Consider the following 14800-nt stretch of genomic DNA (forward strand, 5'->3'; position numbering starts at 1 on the left):
TGGAAGCATTGACAGATCATTTGGATAGGTTGGAGATTGAGCATTGGGCAAGGGAAAGAGTGTTGCCTCCTCCACCACAACCTGTGGTAATTCACCATAATGATGACCAATATGAGGGTGATGGTTCTGACGCGTTGGATGGTGACCAAGTTACATTACTTGAGGTATTAAAAGGAGAAAGACGTGTTGAGCAAGAAGTGGTTAGAAGAAGAGGTCGAGAGAGAGGATATCAAAACTTTCAAAGGCGAGCTTAACAAGAAGTAGCTCCGATTGATCATAATATGGGGGGAATCAAATTTAAAATTCCAAAGTTCTTTGGAAAAACTGATCCAAAGGATTACATTAAATGGGAAAAAGAGGTGGAGAATGTGTTTGCTTGCCATAATTTTAGTGACGAGCAGAAGGTTAAATTTTGTGTTGCTAAATTTAAGGATTACGCTTAAACTTGGTGGGACAAGTTAATGACAGGAAGGAGAAGAAATCTTGAAGCACCAATTATTTCATGATATTCAAAGAGTCCATGAGGAAACACTTTGTTCCAAATCATTTCCAAAGGGATATGGCACAAAGGCTTCAAGCATTGAGGCAAGGGAACAAGTCTGTGGAAGAACAAAGAGATGGACACTTTGATGGATCGGATCTTGATGAGGACTTGGAGACTCTCATGGCACGATTTTTGAAAGGCCTCAACAAGGAGATTGTTGACAAGGTTGATTTGTAGCCATACTTTGACATAGAGGAGATGTTGCATCTTGCCATCAAAGTGGAAAAACAATTGAGTACCAAAAGAACAAGGTACACTTCTTCTAAACCTTCTTCTTCTTTCAACTCATCATGGAAAAAGGAGAATAGAAGTGATTTTAGAAGTAGAGATAAATTTGTGAAAGAAAATTCTAAAGAAAAAGACGAGTCTTCTATGAAAGGGAAGACTAAATTAGAAGAGCATAAAGAGAGAAATAGAGATATTAAGTGCTAGAGAGGTCAAGGGTTAGGGCATGTCAGTAGAGATTGTCCAAACAAAAGGACAATGATCATCCATAATGGTGAGGTAGTAACTGAGGGAGAGGGAAGTGAAAATGAGGAGGATAAGGAAGAAATAACTGAAGAAGGAGAGACTAGTAATGGAAGTTATGAAGAACCAATTGTAGGCGATGTGTTTTTTACTAGAAGAGCTTTAAGTGCTCAAGTCAAAGAAGATCTAGTGGAGGCGCAAAGGGAAACAATGTTTCATACTTGATGTCATGTAAATGGAAAGGCATGTTGTGTAATCATTGACGGTGGGAGTTGTACTAATGTTGTTAGTACATTACTTGTCAAAAGATTGGGTTTAACCACGATACCACATCCTAGACCATACAAACTTCAGTGGTTGAACAATAGTGGGGAAGTGAGAGTCAATAGACAATGTCTTGTGTCTTTTTCTATTGGAAGATACAATGATAGTATCTTATGTGATGTTGCAACTATGCATGCTGGAGAGATTTTATTGGGAAGGCCATGGCAATTTGATAGAAAAGCAATTCATGATGACTATCTTAATCGCTACAAATTCACTAAAGATGGAAGGAAAACCATTCTTCTTCCTTTGTCAACCAGAGATGTGTATGATGAGCAATGCAAGTTAGAGAAAATGAGAGTGGAAGTTGAAAAACATGAGAAAGAGGAAAAAAAATTCATTGAATGGCAAAAGAAAAAAAGAAAATAATTTGAAAGAAAAAGAGAAAATTCCTGATGAGAGTGAGAAAAATAATTGTGAAGAAAAAGAAAGGAGTGGAAAGAAAGAAAAACATCCCAAAGAGAGAAAAAAAGAACAGAGAGTCTGATAGCTAGAAATAGTGAGGTTAGAAAAGCTTTGGTTTCTACTAAACCAATCTTTGTACTTTTGTGCAAAGGCCATGTTTTCTAACTAGTGACTCAAAAACTTCTTTGCCTAGTGTTTTTCTTAGATTGTTGCAGGAATTTAAGGACATTTTTCCTGAAGATCTACCAAGTGGGTTGCCATCACTAAGGGGGATTGAACATCAAATTGACTTCCTTCTAGGAGCAATCATTCCAAATAGACCAACTTATCGAGCTAACCCACCGAGACAAAAGAAATTCAAAAGCAAGTTGATGAGTTGCTTGCCAAAGGATATGTGAGAGAAAGTCTCAGTCCTTATTATGTTCTTGTCATCTTGGTTCTAAAGAAAGATGGAGCTTGGAGAATGTGTGTGGATTGTAGAGCCATCAACAAATTTACGGTAAAGTATCGTCATCCTATACCCAGACTTGATGATATGTTAGATGAATTGCATGGATCTGTTTTATTTACTAAAATTGATCTTAAGTCTGGATACCATCAAATTAGGATGAAAGTTGGCTATGAATAGAAAACTGCATTTAAGACTAAGCATTGATTGTATGAGTGGTTAGTTATGCCTTTTGATCTTACCAATGCTCCTAGTACTTTTATGTGTCTCATGAATCATGTTTTGCGTGAATACATAGGAAAATATGTGGTAGTTTACTTTGATGATATTCTGATTTATTCCACGTCTTTAGAAGAGCATGTGGAGCATGTTAGGAAGGTTTTACTTGCATTAAGAAAAGCTCAGTTGTTTGCCAATCTAAAAAAGTGTGCATTTTGTCTTGTCTAGATAAGATTAACTTTCTTGAATTTGTTATTTTTGCAAATGGTATTGAAGTTGATAATGAGAAAGTTAAAACTATCCAAGAATGGCCACAACCTAAAAATGCTAGTGAAGTTAGATCTTTTCATGGGAGGTTCATCAAGGACTTTAATACCATTGCTGCACCATTGAATGAGATGGTTAATAAAAAGAATATTGTTTTCAAATGGGGAGAATCTCAAGAAAGGGCATTAGTTTTGAAAGAAAAATGAAGCTTTACACCTTTGTTTTCTTTGCCTAACTTTGAAAATACATTTGAAATTGAGTGTAATGCTAGTGGAATAGAGATTGGAGTCATTTTAATGCAGAAACAAAAACTCATTATGTACTTTAGCGAGAAATTGAATGGTGCTGCTTTAAACTATCCAACTTATGATAAAGAGTTGTATGCTTTGGTAAGAGCATTACAAACTTGTCAACATTACCTATGGCCAAAGGAATTTATCATCCATACTGATCATGAAAGTTAGAAGCATCTCAAGGGACAAGATAAGCTAAATCGTCATCATGCTGAATGGGTTGAATTCATTGAATCATTTCCATATGTTATAAGGTACAAGAGTGGCAAGGAAAATATTGTGGCTGATGCATTATCTAGGAGATATAGTTTGCTATCAACTTTATCTTCTAAATTAATAGGATTTGAGTTTTTGAAAGAAATGTATGGAAACAATGATGATTTTGGTAATTTATTTTCCCAATGTGTGAATGGAATGACAGTAAATAATTTTTATGTTTTTGATGGATTCTTGTTTAAGAAAGATAAACTTTGCATTCCGAAGGGTTCATATAGATAATTGTTTGTTAAGGAAGCACATGGGGGGTGGTCTGATGGGTTATTTTTCTGAATTTAAAAATATGATGAACTCAAGCGTCATTTTTATTGGCCACACATGCAACACGATGTTCACAAAGTTTGTAGTACATGCATTACTTGTCGAGAAGCTAAATCTAAGTCTAGGCCACATGGCTTGTACACACCTTTACCTGTTCCTAATGCACCTTGGAGTGACTTGTCTATGGATTTTATTCTGGGTCTACCTCGAACTAGGAGAGGGCATGATAACATATTTGTTGTTGTTGATCATTTTAGCAAAATGTCACATTTTATTGCTTGTCGTAAAATTGATGATGCCAAGAACATTGCTGATTTGTTCTTTAAGGAAGTTGTGAGGTTGCATGGCATTTTTAATTCAATTGTTAGCGATAGAGATGTCAAGTTCTTAAGTCATTTTTGGAAAGTTTTGTGGGAAAAATTAGGAACTAAGTTGTTGTTTTCTACCACATGTCACCCACAAACAGACGGTCAAATTGAGGTTGTCAATAAGACGTTAATAATGTTGCTTAGGGAAATTCTTGAGAAGAATCTTCGTATGTGGGAGGAAATTTTGCCGTTTGTTGAGTTTACTTATAATATGGTTGTCTATAGCACAACTAAATGTTCACCTTTTGAAATAGTTTATGGATTTAACCCTAAGACACCTCTTGATTTAGTACCTTTGCCAACTAACCAGTTTGTTCATCTTGATACCAAGTCAAAAGCTGAATTTTTCAAGAAGCTGCATAAGCAAGTGAAAGAAAGAGTTGAGAAGCATAATGAAAAGGTTGCCAAAAGAGTGAATCAGGGAAGGAGACCACTTATTCTGAAACCAGGAGATTGGGTCTGGGTTCATTTTCGAAGGGAGCATTTTCCAAACCAAAGAAAGTCCAAGTTACATCCAAGGGGAGATGGACCATTCCAAGTTTTAGAAAAGATGAATGATAATGCATACAAAATTGATCTTCCGGGTAAGTATCAAGTGAGTGCTACATTTAATGTTGCTGACTTATCCTTGTTTGATGTAGATAATTGTGATTCGAGGACGAATCCTTATGAAGAGGGGGAGAATGATAAGGAACTGACCAACCGAGAAGCTCAGCAAGATTGAACCAACTCAAATGAAAAGGAAAATGAAGCTCACCAAGCTCAAACTAGCTTAATTGGATCTCAAGCTAAACATCCATGGGAGAACTTTCCAAGTCAATCCAATCATGAGGCAATCATTATGCCTCAAGGACCAATGAAAAGAGCTAGAACTAAAAGACTTGAAGATGGATGAAATGCTTGTTTCCAAGCTAAAATTTTAGCCCATCATGAAGAGTTGCAACCCTTCAAGCTCCAAGAGTCACTTGGGCACCCAAAAGTCCTAATGAATCTGGAAATTCAGATTCATCCCCATGTTTAATGCTTGATGTATTAATTTATTTCAATGTATTTACATTTATTAAGGTTCATGTATGTAGTTGAAGAGTTTTGTTGAACCTAGTCAATTAGGTGAAAAGTTGTATCCTTTCAAGTTGTCTTTTCAATTAGTATAAATACCTATGTAGTTTGGTCAATTAGGTGAAGAGTTTTGTTTGAACTTTATTTCAATTTGGTCCCGAGCTCTCAAGCTTTTACACGTTCAATTTCAATATTTCATTAAATACTCACTCCCAATCATTGGTCACTGTCTCTTAATTAATTTGAAATAACTATGAAGTGAAATTTTAAATATGGTGAAAAATAGTGAAGCTTAATTAATTATAATTATATTAATAATTTTAAATTTATGTTATGCAAAGACACTATGGACAACAAAATGAGTATTTAGTAAAAGATCATGGTTAAAAGTAAAAATCTTGAAATATAGAAACCAAATCGAAACAAACTCAAATGTCAATGGTAAAATTGTTATATTTAGAAACCTAGAGACACAATTGAAACCAAACCCAAAACTTTATGACGAAATGTGGAACATTTTGAAACATGGGGACCAAATAGAAACTAGACCCAACACATAGAGACCAAAAGAATATTTTTCCTAAAATTTTTAGCAGAATTTTTTAACACGAGAAGTTAAAGAGAAAAAGGTTTGAGAAAAAAGTTTGAAAAGATAATTTGAAGGGGACTTTTTGAAATAAAAGGAAGAAAAACGTTTGAGAAAATGTTTTGGTAAGAAAATTTTGAAACTTTTAAAGAAACAACTTCTTCCAAAACTTGAGAAAATATTTTGACTAAGAGTTTTTACAAAACTTGCAAAACTTGAGCAAATTCCAGAATATATTGAAAAAAGAAGAATGAAATAGAAAAAAACCTGATGTAGCAGAAGTTGAGAATTGGGGTTTGTTTGTGCATGAATCCCACCTTGGTCCAAAAAGCCCAATAATATTTAATCTGAAATTAGAAAACCCTAAAAGTAATTAGAATCATAATAAACAAGGTCTAGTAATTTCGTGCACATAATTAGGCACACTTCATACAAACCTAGATTAGATATATGTGATGTTCCTTAATTTGTTCTGCAATTTGGCTTCCACAAAGTATGCCTAATTAGAGAATTAGTTCAACATTAGAAAACTAATTAGTCCATAATTAAAAAGTAATTGAGGAATAAAATTAAAAACTAACCATTTCTCACTCAAATTGCTAGCTTCTAGATGATGATCATGAGATGTAAAAAAGGCCAATAGAAAAAACCCTAAACCACAAGGAAGAATAAAACTAACCAGAAGATTAACAAAGAAGAAGAAGGTAATTAAAGCGATTAATTAACACTGACGAAGAAGAAGAAGAAGAAGAAGAAGAAAACTTGGTTACCTATTACCACCCTTCTCTTACCATACAAAAAGTGTTATCCAAAGTAGTCAACCAAGAAATGCATTAAATATTCCCTACAAAACTAACAAATTAATATTGTTTACAAAAATAATATACAAAAACTAAAACTAAAGAGTAATAAATTAAAAGAGACATAAAGTCGATGAAATAGAAAAGAGAAAAAAATACATAAAACTTGAACAAACAACACAACATTAGAAAAGTAATGTACCTACAACGAACAAAATAAACTAAAACAACATCACATAAATGTCGATAAAAGAGGGACAATAAAGAGAGAGAGCGCAATAAAATTAACAATGGGTACAAAATAAAATAAAACTAAAAGAATGTCTCACAAAGAACAAATTAAACCAACCACCGTGAAAATAATTCAACATTTGGTGCAAAAATAAATAAAATAGGACCAAATAAGTATAATCATTTTTGACACTTTTGTGGAATTTAATAGAGAAAGGGTCACAAAATTAGAACCCATAGTGCAAATAGAGGAAGAACAATGTATCAAAATAAATTCTAGAAGAAAAAATTGAACATTTCATTGAAAAGAAAAAAATAAGCTAAAAAAACAAAAACCCATGGTGCAAAAGTAGAAAAACAATTTACCAAAATAAATCCTATAAAATAAAAAATAAGTAAAAATCAAATTAAATTAGACTGCAGAGGATGAAGAAATAATTGAACCATCCACTAAAAAGAAAAATTAATTCTAAAATATAACCAAATAAATAAATAAAATAAAAAAAGGAAAATAAAAACCACAAAAAAACAAAACTAGAACTAAAGACAGAAAAACAATCTACGATCTGTCAAATAAAATCAAAACACCGAAGAAAAAAGAAAACATATAGGACAAGCAGTCGTCAAAATCTAATGTACCAAATACGATGGAACTAAAACCGTCACAAAATAGATAGAGAAAAAGAAGGTATAACTTTTTCACCCCAAATTATAAAGAAAATCTACATTTGATTTAAAACATAAATAAAATAAATGGCGTTTTCAAATATAGAAAAATGAAACAAAATATTTACAAATATAACAAATTTTCACTGTCTATCTGCGATAGACCGCGATAGATCGCGATAAACTAATATTTGTCAGATAATAGTCTATCACGATCTATCACAGATAGACGATGATATTTTGCTATTATTTGTTAATACTTTCAGCATAATTCTACATTTGATTTAAAAAAATAAATAAAATAAATTTTGTTTTCAAATATACAAAAACGAACCGAAGTATTTACGAATATAGCAAAATTTCACTGTCTATCTATGTTAGATCGTGATAGACCAGTATTTGTCACATAGTGGTCTATCGTGATCTAGCGCATATAGACTCTGATATTTTGCTATTACTTGTAAATATTATCAGCAGATTTGTCATTTAACCCTAAAATAAATGACACACAAAATACAATCAATAATAGAATTCAGCTCTGATAATAGAAAAATAAATCAACCCATCTCTTACCATCCAAGAAGTGTTATCCAAAGTAGTCAACAACAAGAAATGCATTAAATATTTTGTACAAAACTAACATACAAAAAGCAAAATAAACTAAAACAACTTCACATAAATGTCGATGAAAGAGAGACAACAAAGACAGAAGGCTAATCAAATCAAATCAAACGTACAAAAGAAAAAAATAAAACATGTAAGACAATATATAAAAGCATTCACCTAAAAATGACGTTAGTGTATAAAAAAAAAAAAGTAACAAACCGATATATCGTATAAAGTGAAATTAAAGAATGACACACAATCCATAGTTCATTAGAATATAACATGTACCAAATAATAATAGGATCAAATATCATAACATACGTTGAGGAAGTTATCTACAACTTTTTTTTTTTTCCCTAAAAGAAAAGTAGTGAACAAGAAATGTGTTAAATATTTATGTGCAAAACTAGCAAACTGATCCATACCTGAGATGATTAAGAGAGAGTAGGGAGTGATTAAAATTGTCCAAATCACTTTCGTCATTTTCAAAATCACTCTCGTCATTTTGAAAATCCCTCGAAACAAAAAAGAATTGAAAGTGATCTTGAAACAAAATATTTTGAAAACAAATTTGAAGAGACTTGTCAGAAAATATTTTGAAAATAGTTGAGGAATTTTTTCTTTAAAATGAGAAATAAACGAAGAGGAATAATATTTTAAATTTTGCATCTTGAAAGAAAAAATTGAAGTGAAAATAACTTTTTTTAAAATTTTGGGAAAAATATCTTTTTGGTCCCTATGGATCTAATTTCTATTCGACTCTCAAGTTTAAAAGATGTTACACATTTAATTCTTAAATTTTGAATTTATTTTCAATTTAATCCCGTGTCAAAATGTTACAATTTTACCCGTAAGGTTTGAACTTTATTTCAATTTGGTCCCCAGCTCTCAAGCTTTTACACGTTCAATTTCAATATTTCATTAAATACTCCCAATCATTGGTCACTGTCTCTTAATTAATTTGAAATAACTATGGAGTGAAATTTTAAATATGGTGAAAAATAGTGAAGCTTAATTGATTATAATTATATTAATAATTTTAAATTTATGTTATACAAAGACACTATGGACAACAAAATGAGTATTTAGTAAAAGATCGTGGTTAAAAGTAAAGATCTTGAAATATAGAAACCAAATCGAAACAAACTCAAATGTCAAGGGTAAAATTGTTATATTTAGAAACCTAGAGACACAATTGAAACCAAACCCAAAACTTTATGACGAAATGTGGAACATTTTGAAACATGGGGACCAAATAGAAACTAGACCCAACACATAGAGACCAAAAGAATATTTTTCCTAAAATTTTTAGCAGAATTTTTTAACACGAGAAGTTAAAGAGAAAAAGGTTTGAGAAAAAAGTTTGAAAAGATAATTTGAAGGGGACTTTTTGAAATAAAAGGAAGAAAAACGTTTGAGAAAATGTTTTGGTAAGAAAATTTTGAAACTTTTAAAGAAACAACTTCTTCCAAAACTTGAGAAAATATTTTGACTAAGAGTTTTTACAAAACTTGCAAAACTTGAGCAAATTCCAGAATATATTGAAAAAAGAAGAATGAAATAGAAAAAAACCTGATGTAGCAGAAGTTGAGAATTGGGGTTTGTTTGTGCATGAATCCCACCTTGGTCCAAAAAGCCCAATAATATTTAATCTGAAATTAGAAAACCCTAAAAGTAATTAGAATCATAATAAACAAGGTCTAGTAATTTCGTGCACATAATTAGGCACACTTCACACAAACCTAGATTAGATATATGTGATGTTCCTTAATTTGTTCTGCAATTTGGCTTCCACAAAGTATGCCTAATTAGAGAATTAGTTCGACATTAGAAAACTAATTAGTCCATAATTAAAAAGTAATTGAGGAATAAAATTAATAACTAACCATTTCTCACTCAAATTGCTAGCTTCTAGATGATGATCATGCAGATGTAAAAAAGGCCAATAGAAAAAACCCTAAACCACAAGGAAGAATAAAACTAACCAGAAGATTAACAAAGAAGAAGAAGGTAATTAAAGCGATTAATTAACACTGACGAAGAAGAAGAAGAAGAAGAATAAGAAAACTTAGGTACCTATTACCACCTTCTCTTACCATACAAAAAGTGTTATCCAAAGTAGTCAACCAAGAAATGCATTAAATATTCTCTACAAAACTAACAAATTAATATTGTTTACAAAAATAATATACAAAAACTAAAACTAAAGAGTAATAAATTAAAAGAGACATAAAGTCGATGAAATAGAAAAGAGAAAAAAATACATAAAACTTGAACAAACAACACAACATTAGAAAAGTAATGTACCTACAACGAACAAAATAAACTAAAACAACATCACATAAATGTCGATAAAAGAGGGACAATAAAGAGAGAGAGCGCAATAAAATTAACAATGGGTACAAAATAAAATAAAACTAAAAGAATGTCTCACAAAGAACAAATTAATAGCATTCTTTTCGCCATATTAACTTAGGTACCCCCCTCTATCTTTATATCTCAATCCCAGGTAAAACAAAGTCAGAAAGTTTAGAATGGAAGTAGGAAGCCCAATGATCATGCAATAAGCTTCATCTTACTATCTGTTTTGCCCATTAAACCTCAGATCCAAAATCAGCAAAAGTGAATCAATTGTCCAGGTTAGCAACAACATCCACTTTTCCTATCTATTTGATTTGGTTTGATCCTTTACATGACATTTTCTACATTATTCCATGTTAAGCTAGCAGTAAATACTAAATTGAAAAGGCTCAAGTTGTTAATTCTTTTACATACATTCTTAATATTCAAAACCAAAGACTCAACCAACCATCAAAAAGAAAGAAAAGGAGAAAAGTAAAGGTACAAATAAACAACCTTACATCATGCTTTGTGTGCTCTGTTATGACTGAAGAATTTATAAGTTATTTGTGTATTATGACACAAACCTTACATCATGACACCATGTGGAAAACTTTTCCGCCTACCTCGATGGTCATGTGGGGGATTTGGCTTCTTCAACTGCTAAACCTCTCTTCCAAGTTGATTAAACTGTTTTTTAATTATTGGCTTAAAGTCATCGCATGTCTGCTCCACTCTGCATATGGCCCATGTTACACACTTCCATTTCACTAAGATCCCTACGACATGGTTTGTAATGTGGGAAGAAACTTCAACATAACCCCACCCACCCACCACTACCTGCATATGGCCCATGTAGGGGCCGGGTTTCTTCTCGGTTATCTGTCATTCAATCAAACACAGAACAAAAACCCCTACTATTTCATTCAGGCGAAAATCATCCTGGTGTGTAAAGCTTAGAAACAGAACGCATAGGGGAAATTTAATTTCAGAAAAGACCGAAAGGGAAAACACTAGGGTTCGTAATTTAAAACCCTACTATTTCACATTCTCGATAATTTCTAATCCCCAAACAGAGGAAAATTTCATCTCTGAAAAAGGGAAAGGGACAGAAGAGAAAGCATACCTAATTAGAGAATTAGTTCAACATTAGATGATGATATGAAAAAACCCTAAATCACAAGAAAAAAGAAAATTAACCAGGGGAAGAAGAAGAAGAAGAAGAGTCGGTTACCTGCTTTAATTGAAGAAGGAAGAAGAGGAGAAGAAGAAGAAGAAGAGTCGGCGGCTACCTGCTTTAATCGAAGAAGGAAGAAGAGGAACTTCTCTGCCTTTTATAAAGCCGGCCATATATCCGTTGCACTCTTCTGTAGTGCTGTGGTGATGTAATAATAATAATTTGATCCAATAAAACGGGTGGTCAAGTAATTTTAATTATTATTGACTTTGGTCAAAAACTTGTTCTTTTTTCAGTTCCGTTTTCAAAACTTCTTTTCAAATCAATAATAATATGAAAAATTTCCCTTACAATAGCCTCGTCACTTTTCAAGTTTACAATATTTTGGTCTATGTACAGTCAAAATATTTATTTTAGTCTTTAAATTTTTTAGTTTGTTCAATTTGATCTCTAAGCTTTCATAAATAATAATAATAAATAAATAAATTTGAAATTGGAAATTTATTCATTATCCAGCGGGAGCGAGAAAGTGGGAGAGAGCGAGAGCCACACCAGCGAGAAAACGGGAGAAAACGAGATTATGAGAAGAGAGCTGCGCGATCGAAGAAAGAATCGGAGAGCGAGAAACCCAGCGAGCGATGCTAGCGAGATTGAGGCTGGCGAGAGTAGAGAGAGCGAGATCCCTGGAGAGAGCGAGAGTAAAGAGAGCTATTCTTAGCGAGACAGTAGGAAAGAGCGGAAGCGGGAGCGGGAGCGAGCGAGAGCGGGAGAGAGCGGGAGAGAGCGAGAGTGGGAGCGAGCGAGAGCGGGAGAGAGCGAGCGAGAGCGGAAGAGAGCGGGAGAGAGCGGGAGCGAGCGAGAGAGCTAGCGAGAGCGGGAGAGAGCGAGAGAGCGAGCTAGAGCGGGAGAGAGCGAGAGACCGAGCGAGAGCGGGAGAGAGCGAGCGAGAGCGCGGGCGGGAGCGAGCGAGGGAGCGGGAGCGGGAGCGAGAGCGAGAAAGCTGGAGAGAGCTGGAGAGAGCGAGACGGAAGAGAAAATTTGAGAGCGAGAGTGGAGAGAGCGGGATTTTCAGCAAGAAAAGCTCCAGAGTAAATTCCTAGCGAGAAAACGGGAGAGAGCAAGATTTTAAGAGCAGAGTGAGCGAGATTTGGACAGAAGCGCGAATTATGCGTTGAATTTGGCCACGATCTTATAGATTATACATGGAAAAACCCTAAAATTGAATACAAACAAAGAATGATGACGTAAGGGCAAACATTAGCCAATTGGCAAAACGATAAGTGTGTAAAAGATGGAACATATATATAGCAAATTTCAAAAAATTAAAATAATATATAAAAATATGTGCTGGAAAAATAAAAAAAAAAAAATTAAAATTATATATTTACCTAATTTTTATAAAAAATTAAAATGAAAATAATAGGCAAATGTATATTAAAAAATTAAGTAAAAAGAAAAATTTTATTAGATGACCGATTGACCTAAAAGCTTAAGCTCCTAGGTAAAACTAATTTTAATATAAAAATACGTTAACACTTCCTAGAAATTTGAATATTAATTTGGGAGGAAATAACATTTAAAGAGTTTGAATACATGACTTTCTATTTTGATATCATTTTAAATAATCATCGATGGATCCAAAAGTTCAAATTCTTAAAAGTAAATTTAATATTATACAAATACTTTGACAAACTAAAATGCAATTAAAAAGAAGAATTGAAAAAAAAAATAGAAAATGAGATCAAAAGAGCATTATGTTTTTAACTGGAAATCAAGAAATAAATAAATAAATAATGGGTAAATTGATATTAAAAAAAAGAAATGAAAAGATGCCGCAGACATGGTACAAATATTGGACAACCTAAGAAACTAGGTCTAATTTAATGAAAGTAATGGGATGTGACACCTCAAAAACCCTAACAACTTTTTAATTAGTAACGAACACGAAATAACAACAAATAAATTATATAAATTAATTACAACTTAGTTCATGTCTAACTAAGAGAAAAGATAATAAATCAATGATAATGTAAAATTTTGATCTTTTGGTGTTTGTTTACTTGTGTTAAGCATCTATACTCACACATGGGGCCTACTTTCAAATCTGTAATAAAAAATGCAAACTGATTTACAAATGGAGTGTGCTCAATTCAATTGTGTCTAGAAATTATGTTGTATCGTTATGATTATTGTCCCAGAGGAAAAAATATGAATTTTGACACTTTTACTGATACCATTACCGTTTGACCTTCAGAGCTAACCATAACAGTAACAAGATAAAAAAAAAATGCAATTACATTTGCTATTCATACTCATTACAATTAATTCATCAATGAAATTTTATCACGATTTGGTAAATATCGTATGAGTCTAACTTAATGAAATTTAAAGTTCAACGTGATAATTTGGAATAAATTTTGAATTTTTCAATGCTCTTCCTTAGGGATGTCCATTTACCCCGCGAGGTCCACGCCCTGAACGGGATGGAAAATCCCGATTAGATGAGGAATGGGATAATTATTTCCCCATTGGCTAAACGGAGACGGGGATGGGATATTCCCCGTCCTCGTCCCCGACCTCGTTCCCACCCCGGTTTCCTGCCCCATCCCAATGAATATATTATATAATTATATTTATATAATAATAATTACTTCTTCTTCTTCTTGTTGTTGTTAACTCATATTCTGTTTACATAAATAGAGTTTATAATAATAATTATTATTATAAATATTATACTAGTTATTATTATTATTATTTTATCTATATAGTTTTTACAAAAATTCTGGTATTAAAAGTTAGTTATTTTCTAACATTTCAACCTTTTCGTACTTTAATACATTTCTAAATTGTTTTAACATTTAAGACTTTCTATCTTAAGCCATAAATGTTGTAGTATTTAAATGAAAAGTTTGACTATGATATTATAATATTTAAATTTTAACTTTTAGAAATTATAGGAATAAACTATATTTTTACACATAGTATTATCTTTATAATGAATGTTTATTTTAAAATAGTTTATGAATGTTTATTTTAAAAAGAGAAATAAACGAAGATGAATAATATTTTAAATTTGAGATTTTGAAAGGAAAAAATTGAAGTGAAATAACTTTTTTTTTTTAAATTTGGGAAAAAATATCTTTTTGGTCCCTATGGATCTAATTTCTATTTGATTCTCAAGTTTAAAAATGTTACATATTTAATTCTTAAATTTTGAATTTACTTTCAATTTAATCCGTGTCAAAATGTTACAATTTTACCCTTAAGATTTGAGTTTTATTTCAATTTGGTCCCTAGCTCTCAAGCTTTTACACGTTCAATTTCAATATTTCATTAAATACTCACTCTCAATCATTGGTCACTTCCTCTTAATTAATTTGAAATAACTATGAAGTGAAATTTTAAATATGATGAAAAATAGTGAAACTTAATTAATAATTATATTAACTGTTTTAAATTTAT

General features: G+C 32.1%; 1 long non-coding RNA gene across 1 annotated transcript; it reads right to left on the minus strand.

The window, feature by feature from the left end:
- Positions 1 to 7142: 7142 nt before the first annotated feature.
- LOC150034447 (uncharacterized) lies at positions 7143 to 10273 on the minus strand. The gene is made up of 3 exons (XR_016531264.1): positions 9708 to 10273; positions 9564 to 9625; positions 7143 to 9473 (listed from the first exon to the last, which is right to left on the minus strand). It is a non-coding gene; the product is annotated as an uncharacterized LOC150034447 (long non-coding RNA).
- Positions 10274 to 14800: the final 4527 nt, after the last annotated feature.

This window comes from Benincasa hispida, chromosome 8, assembly GCF_027475165.1.
Source record: "Benincasa hispida cultivar pf3 chromosome 8, pf3_genome.v1.1, whole genome shotgun sequence".
Lineage (NCBI taxonomy): Eukaryota > Viridiplantae > Streptophyta > Magnoliopsida > Cucurbitales > Cucurbitaceae > Benincasa > Benincasa hispida.